Source organism: Juglans regia, chromosome 11 (genome assembly GCF_001411555.2).
Source record: "Juglans regia cultivar Chandler chromosome 11, Walnut 2.0, whole genome shotgun sequence".
NCBI lineage: Eukaryota > Viridiplantae > Streptophyta > Magnoliopsida > Fagales > Juglandaceae > Juglans > Juglans regia.
Genome location: NC_049911.1, coordinates 36,322,549 through 36,337,931, shown reverse-complemented (window position 1 = coordinate 36,337,931; position 15,383 = coordinate 36,322,549). Strand labels below are relative to the sequence as shown.

The 15,383-nt window shown below is 35.7% G+C and overlaps 1 pseudogene; it reads right to left on the bottom strand.

Annotated features, from left to right (window-relative positions):
• Positions 1 to 3,361: 3,361 nt before the first annotated feature.
• LOC109005231 lies at positions 3,362 to 14,043 on the bottom strand (annotated as a pseudogene).
• Between the last annotated feature and the right edge of the window lie 1,340 nt (positions 14,044 to 15,383).

Below are 15,383 nucleotides of genomic sequence, written 5' to 3'. Positions count from 1 at the left end.
TACGTTGATCTTCAGCAGATTTTGAACAAGCTACTCACAAAAACCTTATGTATAAACTTAGTACGTACTTTCTTCTGCATTCTAGAAAACTTCAGACCACCGAAGCCTCCCATGGCATCTTAACGCCAAGTTCGCAACTGGATGCACTTTTTACGAGAGAGAGAGAGAGAGAGAGAGAGAGAGAGAGGTGAATAGTTTGGAAATGGGTCCGATAAATCTCCTCTTGCTGCCCATCTTACTCCAAATCTTCACATATTTCTACCATTTCTGGTAAGCAGCAACGACGATCAACGGCGACGATCTATGGTGGGCCTTGACACCCTCGGCTTCGAGGACTACGTGGAGCCCCTCAAGGTGTACCTGCAAAGGGAGGGTGGGTTTGGAAAGGGAAAGGCTAAGTTGCAGAGGAGAGGAAGAGGAGGAACAGACGAAGTGGGAGAGGCTGAGTTTACAGAGGAGAGGAAGAGAGGGGCGTGGGTTGAAGTTATGAGAAGGTGAACGGGTGAAAGATCGAAGACGATAAAAAGCAAGACGAACGGGTTCGACCCGATCCAACTTTTACAGGTCGGTTCAAGGCAAGCTGAAACTGTCTTCCCTGTGGGTCGGGTTGGGTCGGGCCATAATTTGATCGGACCGGGTCTCTGTGCAGCCCTAGAAATTAGTACCATACTGAAACCGAAAGAAGAATGGAACTAATTAAAGAAGGTTAATATAAAAGAAAATAAAGCTACATTAATTAACGGTACTACTAAAAAGAGAATACATTATATAATACGAATTCATTAGTATTCGAATCGTAGCTAGCTAGGTTTCTATATACAGTCTGCACAGGTAATTAACCGAATGAATTAAAAAACACATCAGGCCAGTTTATTAGGTCAAATAAGCTTGCTAGCTAGCTAGGTGTTTTTAATTTTACACTAACTACCACTTGATGAAAGATAGAATCGAACCATCTTTTAGTGGGTTTCGCATCATCATCCAGAAGTAATATTTTGTTCCATAACGGGCGGTGGCTATGACTCAGATGCATGATTAACATTATCTCCGACTCGACTTCCAGATTCAAAAAGAGCAACAGTATCTGATCGATCCAAACTGTTCCTGATCAGCACCTATACATACATATATGTGTATATATATATATATATATATATATATATATATTCCTTTTGCGTAAAAGGACAAAAGGAAAGTCACTTTTCTTCACGAACCATATGATCATCAAGTTTAATAAAAAAATACGCGTCATGAAGCTGTTTTCACTTTAATTGCAGCAACAATATTTGACCAAATATAAAGTATATGAAAAGATCCATAAAAGAAACACAGAAATTAAGATTAATAATGGGAGGATTCATCCAAAAAGACTTGGAATTATTTGGGGTTCAACAACCCCCAACATAAAAAGGGCAGTCCACTAACTTTGCGAAACTACCCAAGTGGGGGGCAAAAATAGAGGTGTGGGGATTGCAGCAATAATTACACAAGTTTTTAATTTATCAAAATGAAAACTTCAGTGTTCGCACTAACTAATACAATTAGCAGGTTTATGCACTCTTTGGTATGAATCATATCATGATCATCACCCGGCAGTACTTCTTCCCAATAAAATGTAAAAGGCAAAGAAAAAGATGTGCAATTTGAATTTTCTAATCTATATAATAATTAAGAAGAATGTTATGTATCAACCATTATTCACTCACACACGTACTCCATACATATAACTTTTTTATACGGTGTGGGGATATTTATCTTAGGGTGTGGGACGAGGGGTGAGGAATAGTGGCTGATAAAAAGAATTTTTTAATAATTAATGAGTTTTACTACTCATTATTTTCACAACTTTTTTTTTATTTATTTTTTTAATTTTCTGGTTTTATTATTCTTGAACTAATTAAATTTTTTGACTCATCATCTATATATTATATATTTAATAAAAAAAAAATTATATAACATGTGAAAATGATGAATAGAAATTTTTATAATTAATAACCTTAACGATTGTATAAGAATTAGGTTGTGTTTGAATGTTGAAGTGAGTTGAGTTGAGTTGAGTTGAGATGATAAAATATTATTAAAATATTATTTTTTAATATTATTATTATTTTAGGATTTGAAAAAGTTAAATTATTTATTATATTTTGTGTTGAAATTTGAAAAAATTGTAATGATGAGTTGAAATGAGTTGAAAGGAGTTTGATAACCAAACGAACCCTTAGACAAGAATTCCTCAGCAGAATTTCAGTTTGATGTGATATATGTTCAGTACTCGCTCATCGATGATAAACGCATGGATATGGTAAACACACTCTCTGGGTATATTGTTGACGTGTTCGAACCGGACAGGGTTAATTTGTCCTTTTGTCTGTATTTGTATTCCCATTTTATCGTGTATCTGGTCTGACAACGGGTCTGTCGGGCTTGTCATATTGTGCTCGTTAGATTCTTCTTCCTACAAAAACATGGTATTAGATGATATATCCCAAAATGGATTATTTCCCAAGTGTTGATGAAGGTGGACTGACAAATCCGATGACAAATTGGAAACAAACCCGCGGCATATATAATATAGTGGTGCGTGCATGGTAGAAAGAGCAGAACACCAATCTCCCAAGAAGTACCGGCGTCCCTAAAAGCTTTTGTGCAGAAACTCGTGATACCATTTCATCATCTTCGTCCAACTTGATCCTGTGCATGCGCTAGTTTCCTTTTCCATATTATTTTTCTGTGTTTGTGCCTACGGAAATGGAAGCGTCTCGAACGAACCACAGGCCCTAAATCTTCTGTAAATATTAATACATTGGGCCTCATTTCAATTGAAGAGGATTTTTAACTGGAGCTCAAGCCCAGTTCATGAATGACCTAAATAAAACCATAGGATTTAGCATGCAACGCTAAATTTACCGCTCGATCAGTCTTCTTTTCGTTACAATGAGATTCTTTGTCGGTGGCATTCACTCAGTTCGTCACTCCGTTGGACCGAGTGAATCATGTCATCGCAGTTGGAAACGTGAGAGAGAGAGAGAGAGAGAGAGAGATTTCTCGACAGTCGAAAATTGTTCTTCCTGTTTGAAATAAGGATCTTCGACTCTTTTCTTTCTATTAACAAGCAATAACACATACAACATTATCAAAGAACGGGGATTGGTATTCTTTTCCTTTATATTTAAAGAGAGAATATATTTACAATTATAAATTATGCAACCGTCGCGTAATTATTTAAAAAAAAAAATAGAGAAACGAGTAACGGAACTAGTACAAAAATCAATGATTTGTTGGGACCATTATATGGTTTCAGCTGATAAACACGAGATTTGTTAAAAGCCATGCGCTGCATTGATGATAGGACTTCACATCCTAAAGCACGAAATCTCTTAAAAATTATACCCAAAGAAAAAAATCTCCACGTAGGTCAGTTGGAGTATTCACGTGGACCCCAGGTTGGCATAACTATGCAACGAGAAGGATGGTAAGGTCAAGAGGAGAAAAGCCGTTCTGACTTCTGACACTGTTTTGAACCCATAACACTGCCTTATAAAGAGCATTCTTAAACAGAGCTAACCAATATTTTCTACTGCTCTCTCAAATAACACAAATTCCATCTAAAACAAGAATGTAGAGCAAAACTAACTAAACCCTAAAACAACTACAAACTACGGTACCTGTGGATTACAAGCTGGTCACAATCTGGGAATTGTGTCAAAGATGATGAAGAATACCTAATTGATAGTTTACCGTCAACTGCAGCGCCCACATATCAAAGTTGCTACAGAAGATGGAGGTAGGAAAGATTTGAAGTATTCTCTGAGGAGATAAGAAGAAACAGCTTGACAGCAATTGGTCGGTAAACTATTAACTTGCCATTCCCCTCCGCCGCTTCTTCCCAGTCTTGGAGTCACTTCCCTGTGCTTTTGGTGATGTTGGCGACTTCCCCTTTGCAGAATCGGTTGAGTTATCCTTCATATTCTCTCTCTCTTTCGTATTTGATGAACCGCCATATTTCACCTTGCCAGAACCGTTGGCACTAGACTTACCACTACTTTTGGGGTTCTTGCCCTTGGAAACAGAAGCACTCTTGGGCATGTCCTGCTTGGACTTTCCAGTCTTTGCAGTGCCTTGCTTGGACTTGGTGGAAGTTCTGGGTGTGCTGGTATTATCATCCCTGAATTTTCCAGTCTTGAGTGTGACGGGATTATTTTTCTTGGACTTCCCTGCCGATTTAGGAGCAGCATCAACTGATTTACTACCGCCAGCTCTAGGCATATGATCCTTAATTTCACCACTACTGACATCCTCTGATTTGCTCGCAGTCTTGGTGAAGACATCTTTGGACTTGCCATCAACTTTACCGCCTTCATGGGATTTACGACCAGATTTTGAAGATGTACCTTTGGATTTGCTGGAGGAAGCACCTCCACCCCTAGAATGAACTAGAACTCTTAGAAGCCAACAGAAGAATAATACCAAAAAATTGATCAATAAAAAGGGCATTACTTTTTGGGTAAAGCATCCATCTTTCCTTGCTTAGTTCGCTCATCAGAAATTATTTTTGCTTTCTTCTTCAGGGGCCTGATTGTAATGAACAAAAAACAGTAAGGTAGACGTTATCAAGACCAAGCAAGAACGATTGCAAAGAAAACAAAGCAAAAACCACAGGAACCCAACATAATGAACCAATTTCCATCAAGGCCAACCACTAAGGATTGATTTTGGACTATGGAAAGTAGTACAGTACAGATGATACTAACAAACTAAATATAGAACATCTCAGGAGAAAAGCGCAATGCAACAATATCTGATTGAAAAGTCAATACCAAAGTACGGAATAAATGTATTTGAGTGTTTTGCACTATTAATGATAGTTTTCTTATTTGTAAAAACAAATACATACATGTCAGAGGAAGCATCAGGACTTCGCTGATCAGCTGCTTGTTCCTGTTAATACATTATATCAACATCAATATAGAACATAGGAAGAAAGTATACGCTATCAAGACTTCAATCATGGAGCCACCCACCCCATCCGACACAGAGTCGCCTCCAACAAATTCCCACTTTTCCTTCTTAAGATATAATACTTCTTCATCGCCGTCTGTATATAAGACCTACAAAGAATGAGAACAACACATTCAATATAAGTAACAACGAAAGTCAACATCAAATACAACATATGAAAGGGAAAAAACATATTAATTGCATGAAATAACACCTAAATTACATAAATAAAGGGGGAGGAACCCAAAAGCCAATACACAATTTTAAAAAAGAAAAAACAAGAGATGATAACAATAAGAAAATAATTGTATCTGGCTTCAATATTTGGCATCTCACCTTATGCTTCTTTTCCTTAGGATCAAAAGAATCAATAACACCTTCATAGAACCTGCAAAAGTTAAAAGATTAACATTAAGGAAAAACAAGCTTGGGATTTCCATATCCCACATCAACATATATCAAGGATCGTTTGGCAAAGTTGCAAAGAGTGTATGACCGAGTCTAAAACGTTTTTTTTGTTATGCAGACCTTGAAAAGATTATATAATATAATATAATACAAAAACACTTGATCAAAACCACATTTTATTGGTACTTGACCAAAACCACTTAAAAGTAACTATAGTTGAGGAACATACCCACACATGCACACACCAGCATTCAAAATTTTGATTGACAAAATCATCATTCAAAAGGATAAATTAATAAAGATCCAGCAACAGCTTTGAAAACATATAGAAGATGAGGACAGTACTTACGCCTGGTCATCTGGCCACCAAACCTTAATCTTTGAGCCAACCAAGTTCTCGCCATAATCTGATTCCTGAGACAGCAATCACTCAATAAGAAAGTGATTTCAAAAGCACAAAGGATTCTTATAAAATATGCAAGCATAACTCTTTGCCAAAACTGGAACTCAAAAAACTAATTAAGATTGAAAAAATGAAAAGAAAACAATGCCAACAGTAATTAGAACCGCTAATTAAGCTATACAGGGTTACTTCTAGCTCATAACACAATCAATTTCTTCTTTTTTTCACTATTAGAAATGAAATGTTCATTTCATACAATCGTTTATTCAACATGAACCATCTATACCACTATTTTTATAAATTTGATCGTCGACAAAAAGTATATATATATATATAGAACACAAGTCAACATTCTAGATATCTGTACATACTAATACCGCACCTAAATGCAGAACAAAATCTCACAAGAATATAATAACATCCCACAGATTCCAAAATAATGCTTTGCAAGCATAACTTCATAAATCCAGTGAAACAAGTGAATGTATCACTTGGTCAAATTAGCAAACGAAAAGTAACCACAATGGAAAAACTCAAACCACAGAAACTTTATGCCTACAAGAATCAATTGATATCATTCTGGTTTCAAGAGGACTGTAAACAATTCGAATAAGAGAAACATATCAATACTACAAGAAGAAAGGATACTACCATGCAATACTCTTAGCTTCATGGAGGATATTCCACATATTAAAATGTTGGGCACAATATCTCACACAATTTAGAAATTCCATTTTGAAACTGAAAATAGAACGAAAAAAATACAAAGCCCTATGAAATCAAGAATAAGTACCTTTTCTTTTCCTGGAGTACGCTTCCTCTTGGGATTTGTCTTAGGGGTTTCCTCCAAGACACTATCGTCTTTAGTTGACTTTGTGACTGACTTCGGTGAAGACACCATTTCCTACATAAATCACAGAGACAACATTCTCTTAGTTATAGGATTCAAGACAATTCATTTGCAATAAACTGATACAGCAGCAAGCTCATGATTCCAAAGACAATAAGAAAGTACTTTGTCATCAGCCTTGGTAGAAGATTTTGTTTCATCCTTCTCAGAAATAGCTTTTCCCCGTCCCCGCTTTTTCTTGTCTTCTGGCTGCTTTGAAGAGGATCCATCAATTTTAATGCTTCCATCTACCTTCTTTGCTGGCTGCCTCAATGGTTTTGCCTCTGGATCACTAATTTCCTTGCTGGATGCATCTACCACAGTTGGTGTTTTATTCTCATTAGAAATATCACTGGGCACCTTTTTCCCTGAGCGTCTATTTGATTTTGGCTCCAAATCGCCTTTTCCTTCAGATACCTTTTTCGAAATATCATGTGAGGATGGCGTAGCCTCCTTAATCGAGCTCTCTTTTTTTTTTTGGTCGTCCACCAGCCTTTTTGGAATGACTTTCATCAGGAAGGCTACCTCTTGGGGATAGAGCAGCAACATTTCCAGATTCATTATCCAAAGCCTTCGGTGAGGATATCTTAATACCAGCCTCTTTTTCAGTTTTTAAAGACCCAGCAGACTCAACAGATGGGTCCACAGGTGGTGAACTAGACACATCCTTGCTGTTACTTTTAGGCTCTGACAGTTTCTCAGTTTCCAAATTATTAGGTCTGGCATTGCTTGATGTACTAATACTTTTGGATTGATCAGATAGATGACTATGCTCTGGCTTGTTTTCAGAGTTCAAAAGCCGCAGAGAGTCATCTTCCCCAGTTTGTGCGACACCATTGCTCATTACTGATTTGGGAGATTGCTGAATAGCAGGATCAACTTGTTCAGAAGAAACTACTGCTGTTGATTTCTCTTTATCCTCCTGACCAATTGAACAATGGAGTAAAAGACACCTTAGGCTCAAAACTTTATGTGTACAATGAAGCAATAAAAACAAGCGACGAAATTAAAAATCAAAGCATTTTTTTTTTTAAAAAGTGCAAGAATAACATACTGGGCCTCTCTCATCCACAGATGCCTTCACTGAATTGCTCTCATCAGCCTTGCAAAAATTATAACAACAGAGGCCAATCAAAAAATAATTTTGAATAAAAACAACCACATAAGCCACTTATAATGATTAGCACCAGTAAACTAGTGTTGGCAACCACCAATGACAACTTGGACAGATTGGAAAAGACATCACACAGGACAGCTGCTAAATAGAAGGAAGCGCCCCCAACACCCCCCCCCCCCCAAAAAAAAAAAAAAAGAGCCCAATAAAATCATCATATGGGCTTTAAGTCAACATGAAAAAACAATTGTGATGCTCCATGAATGAACCTGATCTTCGCCGGTCCACACCAAGAAAATTATCAGATAGAACTTCTAGATAATAGACAGAAGATCTCAATATTAATGCTACCAAAACTAGATACAAACAAGAGCATCAGAAACCACATTGGCTCAAGCCAATGTTTATATAGCAAGATTTCGTGAGCAAATTGAAATTTTCATTCGAGTTATAAAGGAACATAGAGTTAGGCAGAATAAAATGGTAGAAGTTATGCAGACAGTGATGTGAAAGGATAGTAACTAGATCTTGGTGCATACTAGTCAGACCCCATGAAGCAGGGACAGAACAGATCTATAGATGGTTATGGAGGGACGCCAAATCAAGTTTTCATTTACAGTCACGAAAACAAATAATAAAGTACAGAACAGATACTGATGGTTATAGAAGGAGCACCATATCAAGGGTTCTTTTACAGTCAAGCAGCAGCAACAAATGTAAAATTTTCTATCGAGTTTAATGACAAGATTACCATATCCTTGCTAATAGCATGGACTTCATTCTGCTCAACAGTTCCAGGTGTCTCTTGACATATCGAAGCAACAACTTCACTATAATCATCAAAAGATATTCCCAAAGTGTTCACCGCTTGAATCAGGTAAGGCTTAACCTTTGTAGCACAGCTTTCAAGCACTCTCTCTGCCAACTTCCGAGCAACAGGCAGAACTTCCTGGAAATGGAGGGTGTCAGAAAATTGATAAAACCGAGAGGGGGGAAGCATATTGCCAGTCTCACTTTAACTAACCTCATTGTCCTTTTTCACACTAGCTAAGATCGGAGTGAGTAACTCTGGAGCAATGTCTTCACTTTCTTCTAAAACAAGGGTCATAATCGTCTCCATAGATGAAAAGACATTGTCCGGGTGATGTTCCCTGAAAGTTGAACATGAAAAACCATCAGCAATAACAATATATAAATAACAATTTCAATTAGATTTTCCATCTCTTTACAGGATTGCAAGGGATCAAAATGTTGTTGTGGCAGATTACCTTCAATGTACAGATAATAATATTCTATGGAATGTTGACTTTATTAAAGGTGCAAATGACTGGGAAGTGAATGTTGTTTCAGATTTTCTGGGAAGAATTTATAACTCAAAAGTGATGCAGGGAAGAGAGGACAGGCTATTGTGGGATCATGCTAGAAATTTCAGGTTTCCAGTCAGTTCTTATTATAAGGTGCTTAATTGTCATTCTGGCTGTGTATTCTCCTGGAAAAGCATTTGGAGGGTGAAGGTACCTACTAAGGTGGCGTTCTTCAGTTGGGTGGTTGCTCTAGGGAAAGTATTGGCCACGGATAACCTTAGAAAACGTGGTTTGTGTATAGCTGATTGGTGTGACATGTGCAAGAAGAATGGTGAATCTGTAAATCATCTTTTTTTACATTGTGAGGTGGCAAAGTCTCTGTGGAATGAGGTTATAGGTCGGACATGTTTATATTGGGTGATGCCTAAGGAAATTGTGGATCTCCTTGCATTTTGGCATGGTTTCGAGGCAAGGAAATGTGCTGCTGCCAGATGGAGAATGATTCCTTTGTGTTTAATGTGGTGTTTATGGCTGGAAATGAAAGGGAGATGTTTTGAAGACACTCGTTCTTTTGAAGATCTTCATCATTTTTTCTTTTCTACTTTTGAGTTTGTGGGCTTAGGATCTTTGTAAGGAATGATGATAATGTACTGAATCTGTTTCTGTCATAGTTTCCTGCTTTCTAGTGTGTAGTAGGTATTTACTTTGTATACTTTCTGTGTATTTGGGCTGTGCCTATTCTTGGTAATAAAATTCTTATTAATTATTAAAAAAAAAAAACAATTTCAAGCAATTATAACCAAACAAGGCTTCTAGGGATAGTTACTACAACTTATCAGATTTTCTTTATAGGCAAAACTTATATAACAGCACCAGATATTCAAAACAGGAAATTTCTACTGGAAACAATAAATTGATGATCAGGGAATCGAATACAGATCAACAAAGTAAAAGGAAAAGCATATAAAGCTGATGCTGCATACCTCTATATTAAAAAAAATCAATAAAATGAAGCACCCAAAATAAGTAAATAAACTTATCAAAGTAAAGTCAACTACAGGTTTTGTAACAAAATTATGTTGTGCTGAATCCTTTTCCACAGTATAAATTTACTGTTTCTCCATTTCACCCAACAAGGTTTAAAAGACTAATCAATTAATGCATCAGGACTTGTGCATGAGGAAAGAACCCATTTTTTCTCACCGCAAGCTTGTAGCATATTTACTTGTCACAAAAACCTAAATGATCTTTCAAGACAACATAAGTGTGATTTCAGCAGTCAAACCATGGAAAAAGGCATAAACTTGTCTTTTAGTATCCAACAGATTTAAGGATACACTTTTTATGATATAAACACCGTAAACCTTACATTAAATTTAAGAATTATGCTCTTGCTCAATACTGCAGACAATTTCAAATAAGTCAACATGTATGTGCGCCTGAACCTGTTCTGGGTAGCACCACTCGTGCAACAGTTCATCTTGGTAAGAGAAAACATTAGTCTAAGGAACTGCTGGTTAGAGAAAACATCAGACTCCACAACGATAAGACATACTACAGCAGATATCTTTTTTATAGTATAGGTGAGAGATACTGAAGCAGATATCTGTCAATGACAAAACATCCTTGAGGGGTGACCGTCAATTAGAAAATAATAGTTCAGACCTTATTGCCTTCAGGAAATTCTGGAACATCTCAAGGATCAGTGCATCACATTCAAGATCCAACATCACCACACATGACCTGACCTTTGCAACAGTTTCAAGAATTGAGGTCCTCTTTGTATATGACCGGCTAGAATTGTCAGATAGATTCTCAAATGAAGATACAATCAACTGAAAGATCTCCTTCACAACATAAAACAGAAAAGAAAATTTAGGAGACAGACAGTTAATATTTTAACCTTTCTAACAATATCCCAACCAATAAGTTCAGATACCTTCATTTGGTCATCATCATAAGGAGCATCAGGTGCAGTTATCCTTGTTATCTCACTGATGCAAGAGGCAACTGCAACTTTCACATCGACATCTGAATGTCTAAAAAGTTGATCACCAACCAGTGCTTTGAGTGATGGAGAAAGTGCATTCTGCATTGATTTGGTAGGGGACTGTTCCACTCTCAACAAACAATTTTCTACATGCTAATATCACCAGAGAGAAAAACATGATTATGCAAGTATAAGGACTATGACCAAGTAGAAAGTAATAAACTTTACCACAATAAGCCTCTCATCATTTTTGTGATAAGTGATAGAAGATTTTATTATTAGAGAACACAGAAATCATAGCCCATGAACACAACACAATCAACCTCTCATCATTACAATAATTAAAATAATAACAATCTAACCATTCACTAACACCTAATAAACATGTGAAAGTGGACATCAAAGAAATCTGATACTCAAGATTTTCACAGCTCCACAGTTGAACACTCTCGTTTGGCAAAGTTTTCCAAATGAGGAGCGTTGGTATTAATGAAAGGGAACTTGAAGCGGGATAGTGTTAGTCTATTTAGAAAGAAGATATCAATCAATGAGCCAGATACTGCATGTTCTCTTTCCAAATTTGATCCACTAACAAAAGGTGAAGATACCGCATGTAAAACAAAAACTTGCAAAGGTGACTAGTGGTAAACAGAAAACAAAATAAGCTTTGTAAATAAAAAAACAATCGTGTGGTATTTCGATCGCAAGAGAATATACGACAACAGGAAATGATAAAGGTTTAGAGAGAGAGAGGGAGAGACTGATTTCTAAAACTTAGATCTAACTAAAATATTACATAGCTCAAGCAAAAATATGAAAATACCAAGAGAAAATCATGAGGCTTGTAATTTGTTAGATAATCTTTACTAGTGGCTGTCATATTACTAACAGATCAAATATTGAATTTCTCCCAACAAACTAGTTCACTAACTAACAATCTAGCATTCCCTACAAGTGGCTTCCATAATACTAACAGGTCAAAAATCAAGAGGCGTGTAATTTGTAAGATCAACTTTACAAGCGACTGCTGTACTACTAACAGGTCAAAATCTCCCGATGAACTGGTTCACGAACATATGATTCTTGTATTATCTACATACCACACTCCTTGTAACCTATAACTAGCCCCATGACAAATTCATTGTCAAAACTTCCAAAAAAAAAAATCATCCAAATAAATTTTCATTCCCAATATACTCAACCACACACAACAGATGTAAAAGCGAAAATTACTTGAAATCTGCATAGCTCATCACACCATTGGAAAGGAGACAACAATGTTTTTGCAAGATCTCAAAAATTGAAAATGCTCTAAATGTTGGAGACATAACTTATGTGAAGTTCGTGCAACAATAAATTAGGAATACATGGTTGGGCCCACTTTGAATAAATCCAGCTTCGCGAGTTTCACACATTTCACAAAGCAGGCTCTGATGAATGCCTTTTATTCGCCGTACTCTCATGCAAAGACCTAAAATGGGGCTTTGCCGCTTTCAGAAAGGGAGGAAATTAGTAGAAGTTTTACAGACACATTGTAAAAATCTTATTACACTCTCCAAAGGCCTTTCTTATACTTTGATTCCTGGTTGGAAATGGAGAATTGTAACAGTCCCCCCCCCCCACCAAAAAAAAAAAAATAGTGACTAAATAAAAATTAAATAAGCAACACAGCTCTCTCTAGTTCACGGTTAGAGAGCAAAACAAGCAGTAATCCAAAAAGAGCAATTCATTGACTCATGTCCATAAACGTGATTCAATAAAAATACAGGTAAGAATGGAAAGAAACAGAAACATCAGCTATTATAGTTTCGTGCCTATCCCGCCCCTTTCTGCTTTGGAAAATTCAAAATATAAAATTGACCTCCCCCTTTCCATTATTTTCTTTCCAAATACTTCTGCGTAAAACATGCAGAAATCGCATCAAAATTGAAATGTCCCTCTTGCCCTCTGCCCCCCTGCAGGGGATAAACTAGCAATAATGAAAAACTACCGGCCTTACCGTAGCTCATTCCCAACAATTTCCCAAACCTCCTACTAATAAGGCATTTTGTTGAATGCAGAATCCAATTAATTGCCCCATAGCTAAGGAAAAAGAGCAGTATATCTGCCTATCAAATCACTACCGCGTTAAAACAATATAAAAATCTACTAAGCTAAGGATTTCATATAAATTCTAAATTCTCCCCTTATGTGATTGTCAAGGACGAGTGTTGCAGACAGCCTAGCACAAACGATTAGTTACGCGGCATGCAGAACTACCACCTCAAACCAATCCGTGTACCTTATGTAAAAGTCCCATGAAGTAAGCTCATTATATTACTTCAGAGAAATCGTATAAACTAGCTCAACCAGCAAGAAAACACGCAACAGACGAATAAAAGACAGAAGGTGGATAACACAGATTACGAAAACCACCCACATCACAAGCTTCAATGGTATAAGATATCAAGAACCCATTTCATTAAAAAGGACCAATAGTCATATCCACAAAATAAATAAATCCACGTACGAACTCCAGTACAAAATTTAAAATAATAATAAATAATTAAAATCACGAATGGGAACAAAGATCGGAGCTTTACGTCGAGAAGAGGCAGAAGCTCATCCACGGAGGAGGGAGGGTCGACGAGCTTATTCCCGGCTTGCAGAAGCTGTTCTTCGAGCTCTGTATCCGAAGACGCCATTGTCGCTCGAGTTGTAACCCTAGATCCCTTCAAATCTCACAAGTGTGGCGTCGATTTCACACCATAGAAACTCTACGGAGCGCACGAACAAAAGGAGATACCGAGGATTTCAGAGAGTGTCTAGAAAGAAGAAGGTGCTACGATTTTCAGAGAAAAGTTTTAGGGTTTTTTTATTATTTTCAGAAAAAAGAAGAGGGCTAGAGTTTTCGGGGAAAAGAGGCAGAAAAATATGTATTACTTTTTAAAGAAAAAAATATCCCTCGTAAAACATTTATAGAAAATAAGAAAAATTTCGTGTTTTTTTTTTTTTCTCCTGTAATTGGTTGCAACTTTTGATGTGTGTGGTTTTGAAAGTGCGCGACCAAAAAATTTTATTTTGGTGCGATCTTTAAAGAAGCCAAGGGGATCTAGCGAAGCTTGGGCTCGGATTCTGCGGGTTTCGTGAACTCGAGTTAAATTCCAAGTTTGAGATCCGCCTTTGGATTTTGGCAGGACTGTGTGGGTTCCTCTGACCGTTGGAGTTTTTTAATAAAAAAATCTACATAACTTTCTATTATTTACACAATCTTTATACATCATATTTTTTTTATTTTTTATTTTTTTCTTTTATCAAATATTTAATATATGAATAATAAATAGAAAAATTGAATTAATTTAAAAAAAAAATTCAAAAAAAAAAATTTTAAAATATTAAAAAATTTTAAAATTTTTAAAAAATATGATGTGTAGAAGATGGGAGGTTGTGTGGTATTGCTCTTTTTTAATGCCAGCTTTTTACTTGCATTTCCTTTCCTCTTCAAAAATCTTTCTAATAATTAATAAAGAAACATATCATCCTATTTTAATATAGAAACAATTTTATCTTATTTTATTATTAATATTTTTAAAACACACCTATTTTAAAATTTTATTTTTTTAAATATTAAAATAATAATAATATTTTAATAATAATTTATTCAACTTTTAATTTTTATAAAAAATCATCTCATCTCATTTCACTATTTAAATATAGCCATATTTAGAAAAAAAATAAAAAAGAAAAGACCAAATATGGGAATTAAATGAAACCATAGTTAGTAAATGTATTCAAAAGAAAATATCAAAATACTATGTAATGACACGTCACGTTTTCGTTTGATTACATAATTTAGATGAGATAAGATATTTTGTTGAAAGTTAAATAAAATATTATTATAATATTATTTTTATTTTAAAATTTAATAAAATTATAATAATTATATAAAATAAGATGAGATAGTTTAATTTTATATAATCAATGCAACCCTTATCACCGTGGACACATATTTTGAAAAGTAATAGGTTTGTTTTATTTGATGAATAATTTGAATATTGTGAAAGTTGCTTGCCTATTCATTTTATAAAGTTAAATTTCATTTTAAGGAAAATACAAGCATAATATTAAAGGAGGCATACGAAGCTGTTGTTAATTTTGTGCCAAATATCCCAGAAATACTCTTCTTTTTGTTCTATTTTACAAGCAGTGACATAGATTTATTTATTTATAGGGGCTATTATGCCGGCTCACCTTTATCGCTGCGTACTGTCCAAGCTTCTTTTTTTTTCTTTTCATAT